Source organism: Varanus komodoensis, unplaced genomic scaffold (genome assembly GCF_004798865.1).
Source record: "Varanus komodoensis strain SLA01 unplaced genomic scaffold, ASM479886v1 scaffold3, whole genome shotgun sequence".
Classification (NCBI taxonomy): Eukaryota; Metazoa; Chordata; class Lepidosauria; order Squamata; family Varanidae; genus Varanus; species Varanus komodoensis.
The window spans coordinates 64,896,563-64,903,144 of NW_025335761.1; positions in this window are offsets into that span (position 1 = coordinate 64,896,563).

Here is a 6,582-nt window from a genome sequence, read left to right on the forward strand (position 1 = left end):
CTCTTCTTATTCCCTCTGGGCCACTGTTGGCAGAATATTTTTAAAAAACCAGAACCTTAAAGAGGCAGGAAAACACAGCAAATGTGCACGGCTGAGAGAGAATTGTGCGTGTCAGCTGAAAATCAAAACAGGTGCATGGAAAAAAACGGAATGCCCCCTCCAAGACTGGGCCTGCCTGGAACCCAGCCTCTTCCAGACAGATGAAGTCACACTGTAACATTTTGCTACAGTTCCCACACGTAACATAGAAACACAGAAACTGAGCGAGTCAGAAGGGGCCTTCTGGGCCATCTAGTCTGACCCCTGGCTCCAGCCGGCTCCACTCACGACATGCCCACCACGTGCATGTCCAACCTGTCCTTGAACACCCGCACCGATGGGGCCTCAACCACCTCCCGGGGAAGCCCATTCCACCCCCTCGGGGTCCTAATGGTCAGGAAGTGCTTCCTGGCATCCACCTTGAATCTTGATTCCCTGAGCTTTGCTCTGGTGGAGCGCGTCCTGCTTTCCTCTGCAGGGGAGAACAGGTCTCTGCTCACCTCTGTGTGACACCCCCTCACATACCTGTGTGTCGCCAACAGATCCCCCCTGAGTCGCCTCTCCTCCAGGCTGAAGAGACCCCGTTCCCTCAGTCTCGCCTCATACGGCATCCCCTGCAAACCGGCCACCAACCTTGTGGCCCTGCGCTGCACTGACTCCAACCTGGCTATATCCCTCCTGTAACAAGGGGCCCAGAACTGAGCACAAGACTCCAGTTGCGGGCGCACCAGAGTCGTATAAAGTGGTAGTAACACCTCTCTCGATCCAGAAGCCACGCTTCTGGCTATGCGACCATTATTAATCATATCCCACTCCATAATGTTAAGCTACACCGAAGACATGCACTGCCAAAGAAGAGAGGAAAAAGGAAACGTGGAGTCTTGCCAATATCCCAAATCCGAGACTCTGAAGGCTTATGGTTTAGCATCATTCATTTGTCCGAATTCCTCCTCCAATATTTAAATTAAATTCACAATCCCACTTAACTTTTCCAAAACTATTATTCCTTTCCCAGCATCCCAGAGTCCCTCTTGGTTATGCGCCCTTCCTTTCCCATAGTCTCTTCTCACTGGCAGTTTTATACCTTGATCTGCCCTGTTCCTCCACCGATTTCCACCTTGCAGGAAAGCATCGCTAAAGTTCAGGTGACCGTCCGCACCTCACCTACCATTGCACCAGTCTTGGGCTCCCAAAACCAGCAGGCTGGAATCCAGGGGCATCTCACTCCCAGTAGGGTGCTGGGAACTTCCACAGTTTGCAATGTCCCAGTCCCACCCTTACAAGAGGCCTATTTTTCTGCAAAAAGTGATGTACTCGTGTTGGCTTTAAGAAAAATTCCCAAAGCCGTATTTTGGGTTATCTTCTGAACACGTCTAGCCAAGTTGTTACAGGAATAGGGCTTTGGGTGTTTCTTCCCCACATTGTGACAGGCACAGGAAAAATCAGCCAGCTGTGGCATTGGCACATAAGTACCAAAGAGCGTTCTTCAAATCAAAAGCGTGCTTCGGCCTTATCTAAGTCCAGAGTCGCTTCTGCGAAATCACATGCAGCTTCGCGTCACGGCTGCTGCCGTGCCAGTGAATTAACCCGCTTGTCTCATCGCTTCCTGTAAAGATTGGTTGCTTCACAACTTTATGTACACTGAACCCAGCTCTGTATTCTTTTGCAGCTTCCTGCCAACACCAGAAAGAACAGATGCATTTATTCTATATCATGGATGCTTGAAGAAATTAGGATTAAACGATTTCCTGGACACCAAAAGCCTCCTGAGCAGTTTCCAAACGGGTTGGCCTCACAGGGGACACTCGTTGGCTGCTGGGGAAGAAATCAGGTCCATAAGAGAGAAACCCAAATGAACGCCTGAGATTCAGACCTTCCGTCCTTTATTGGCAAGGATCCAGCGATGCTGTGGGAGTGGTCCCCGGTGGGCCAGCCCTCCCCAATTTCACACAGGCCTTTAATAGTTAAGAATGCAGAGCAACATTCAAAGTCTTACGAAGTTTATTTGCAAAGGTAAAAAAAGAGAATTTTTTCAAGAAAAAGGGCTGGCTCGTGGCGTCGGAGGGCGTTGGCGGGGCCGCCTTCCCAAGAGAGCCAAGCTTCCCACTGCCGGTCGCCTGCTGGCCCGCTCTGCGTCCTCGCCCTCATCATGGCCACCACTTGCCAGGGAGGGAGCCTGGGAACAAGGCGGCGGTCCCGTCTTCTGCTCCTGCTCCAGCATCCGGGGGAAGCAGCAGATTCCCAAAGGAAAGAGAAGGAGAGGCTCCCAGGGTGCTGGCAGCAGCTCTGGAACACATCCTGGGCCTCTCCTTGATCACAGAGACAGAAGAGAAGGGATGGAAGGGGCCAAGAAGACCATGGAGTCCAACCGCTGCTGGGGCAGGGCACCAAGTCGCACCACCCCACTCGGATGGCTGTCCATTGTCTTGAATGCTTCTAGTGTGGGAAAGCCCACCTCTCTTGGCAGCCGATTGCTCTGCTCTGTCGCTCTGAGAGCTGGGGAGTTCCTCGTGCCTGGCCTGCACCTGGTGCCTGGTGTTTCCGTTCAGTGTTCCGTGCCCTGCACTCTGGGATGAGCGAGAGGTCTCTCCCTTCCTCTTTGTGACAGCCTCTGAGGTACCTGTGGAGTCACCTTGCAGTCTTCTTTTCGCAAGGCTGGACAGGCCCAGTTCTTCCAGACTCTCCATACGATTTATTCCCCAGGCCCTGAATCATCTTTGCTGCCCTCCTCTGAACCCTCTGGGCATCCGTTTAAAACCTGGCTGCCCGAAACCGAATGCTGCATTCCAGATGAGGTTGGACTAATGCAGAGTAGAGGGTAGCAAGTACCCCCCTATTTCTGGGAGCGATGCCTCTGTTTATGCATCCCAAAATGGCGTTTGCCTTTTCTGCGGCTGCATCACGCTCCTGGCTCATGTTAGCTGGCTGTCTGCAGCAACTCCAAGGCCTCTTTCACTCTCAGTACCGTGCAGCCAAGTAGTCCCTACCCTGGATCAATGCGGCTGATTTCTTTGCTTCGCCGGAGAACTTTGCGTGTGTCCATTGAACTTCATTCGCCTGGCAATTCCACCTCGCCTCGGTCCCCCCCGAGCAGAAGAGATGAGAATCCCAGCTTAAAGAGCAGATTAAACAAAACTTGCCTGGGCAAATGAGAAGCTTTGCACCTGGCGCAAGAAAGAAATCAAAGGCCGCTCTGGAGCATTCACGCACGGACGGAAACCCTGGTGACCTCTTCCGAACTCGTGAGACCTGCTCCGTTCCAACCAGTCTCGGCTGATTAACTGGGCTGTGCCGTCAGGCCGACAGCCGCAAGCTCTCCTAGCCGACGTTGGAAGAGAGCGGCTTGGGAGAACCCTCACGGTCAGCGCCGCACTAAATACCAGATGCTCACTGCATATTAGGGCAGATGAAAGACGTTAATAGCCTCTAATCCTCCTTGGCACACACCCTGCTTTACCAGAACGAAGGAGCAAAGAACGACAGCAAGACACTTAGTTTACGGCGGGGATGGGCCTCTCCTCTGTTCTCAGGCAGCAGTCAGGACGCCCGGGGACACGGCCCCGACAGCGTCATCAGCAGGAGCCGTGGCCTCATCCGCAGCCCACAAGAACCCCCTGGCTCCTCTGGGTTGAGCTGCAGGCCCCATGAGAGCTGGGCCAAAGGGCAGGCCTTCCACACTGCATTGCCCAGTTGAGCTGGCTTAGTCCTGAGCGGCCGGTTAAGAGCCTTAAGGGCGACAAAGCTGCGGGATCTAGACAGGCTATGGAAGTGGGCCGGGGACAACAGGGGGGCGCTCGATGTGGATGAGTGCCAGGTCTTGCACTTGGGGCACAGGAATGGGTCTCAGAAGTGCAGGTTAGGGGACCAGTGGCTGGAGAGCAGCACTTGTGAAAGGGACCTCGGGGTGCTGGTTGACTGCAGGCTGAACATGAGCCAGCCGTGTGATGTGGTGGCCAAGAGGGCGAACGCCACCCTTGGTTGCATAGCCAGAAGTGTGGCTTCTAGATCAAGAGAGGTATTGCTGCCACTCTACGCGACTCTGGTGCGCCCGCAGCTGGAGTATTGTGCTCAGTTCTGGGCCCCTCGTTACAGGAAGGATATAGCCAGGTTGGAGTCAGTGCAGCGCAGGGCCACAAGGTTGGTGGCCGGTTTGCAGGGGAGGCCCCATCGGTGCGGGTGTTCAAGGACAGGCTGGACGTGCACATGGTGGGCATGTCGTGAGCAGAGCCAGCTGGAGCCAGGGCCAGACTAGACAGCCTAGGAGGCCCCTTCTGACTCGCGCTGTTTTTATGTTCTGTGTTTCTATGCAAAAACTGCTGTAGGTGGTTGGTGGCTGGATCAGGACCGCAGCCCGCCCTTCCTCGTGGGTGTGGCGATGCGGACTGTCATAAGCCACTGCCCTTCAACTTCTGCCCCTGTCTCTATGCATCAAGATGCAGAACTTTCCTCCAGGCTCGTATCTCTGAGTTGTACAATAAAAGTACCACTCATCTCGCATTTGGACAGAAAAAGGGCCTACAACTCCCAGAATGCCCCGGGGAACTGCCTGCCCTTGGAACAGGCAGCCTGCTTGCCTTTCCTTAAAAGGATCTCCATCTTTAAAAAATCAGAGTTGGCACAATGAAAGCGGTGCTGCCTTCCGGAATTACTGCCCGTTTGAATTTTGCCGCTGTTTCCAAAAACCACACAGCCAGCCAATGGGCAGCCGGCTTGGTGCGCACAGGCTTTCGCTGCAGCTGGCAGCAATTCAAAAATGTTGGAGCAAGCAGGAAAGAGTAACGAACCCGATTCAAAACTGAAAGTTTCCGCTGGGCTTGAACCTTGGATGAACTGCTAAGCTAAGGACTCCTGGTGCAAAGTTCTGGGGACAGTGTTTTTCCAAGCAGGCTGTCCACATAAATCTAAGGCGTGATCCTATGCGTGCTTAGATGGAGGGAAAGGGCTACGAATCCTAGAATTCCCCAGCCAGTGTGGGGAATCCATCAATCCATCTCAGTCCTGCACAGGATTAAACTGGAAAGGAAAGTACAAGCTTGAAGGTCTTTTCTCTCTCTAAACATGCATCCGATGGCACCCTTAATTCCGTTTCATTCTTCTTGTTTTTAGGCAGTGCTCAAGCAGAACACAAGATGCCAAAATGCATATTCTGGCCTATTAGGTCAACTCCAAGGCCAAAAATGCAGAGCAAACCTCCGAGAGCAGTTTCCCTAGTGCGGACGCTGGGGCTGCCCCCGGCAGCGAATTCCTTTGCGCAGCCCTGGGGCGTGTGGCCAAAGGCACCCCCTCCTCTGCCGGAACCCTCCACCACTCGGCGTCACGGGACGGCCCCCCCCAACTCCCGGAAATGGCCGCCCTCCACACCAAGCGGAGCCATGACCATCACGCCGGCAATTCTGATCACAAGAGGTGGCTCTGAGGGTGGGGCAAAGGGCAATTCTGGCCACTAATCCGTGCCAATCTCTGAGAAAGCAGCACTCTGCATGTGCTCAGAGATGCCCTGACCTGCTTCCCAGGCCTGTTAGCGAGCTTGAACACTGAAGGGAATGCTTCCTCCTCCTCTGATTTCCTGTAACATTATTTCCCATCAGGAGTGGGCCCATATTTCAAGTCACAAACACAAAACAAAGAATCACAGAATAGTCTCCTTGGAAGGGGCCAAGGAGGCCATCGAGTCTAAGCCCCTGTGGTTGCAGGACACCCAGTCACACCATCCCACTCAGAGGGCTTCCCAGTTTCTTTTTGGATGTCCCCAGTGGGGGAGAGCCCCCCACCTCTCCAGGCAGCCGGTCCCACTGTCATATCGCTCTGGCAGTGAGGAATCACAAACGTGACTCTGTAAGATACTGTTGAATTTCTTGGAGGCGGCAGCAGAGAAAGCTGAAAATATGAAGGATGGGGTCACCGGGGCGGTGGGTGAGGGCTTGGGTGGGCTCCAAGGGAAGGTGGAGGACAGGCACGCCTGGAGGAATGTTGCCCATGGGGTCGCGATGGCCGGGCATGACTCTGGGACTGAACAACAAGGGAAGGTCCATGTTCCCCTACAGCACAGCTGGAAACCGTGCCACTGGCGGGATTCTGGCTGCAGGTCCGGCATCTCTGGCAATCGGTCAGGCCCGGGGGCAACCGCAGAGGAGGGCTGCCCCCCCCGGCCTTCCAACGGGGCTTCGCAGAGGCACCGGGCCGCCCGCACACCACGCGGGCCCGGGGCAGCAGCCACCAGCCGCTTCGCCCAGCTTCTCGTCCCCAGCCCGGGAAGGGCTCCTTCCGCGCCCGGAGAGCCCGCGGTCGGCCGGCCGGCCAGCGAGGGCCCGAAGCAGGAGGGCTGCGCGGACGGCGCCCGCGCCGGCGCCCGGGCCCAAGGCGGCGGAGAGGGCGCTCTGCACGCGCTCAGAGGAGCGCGCGGCGCGGGGGGGCGGCGCCCTGGGGCCTTCTTCGCCGCGCCCGCGAGGGAGGTCCGCGGCCTGGGCTCCCCTCCTCCGCGCGGGCGTTCCCGGCGCCCGGCCCGCCCTCTGCTGCTGCGCGGTTCCGGCGCCGGCCGCGCGG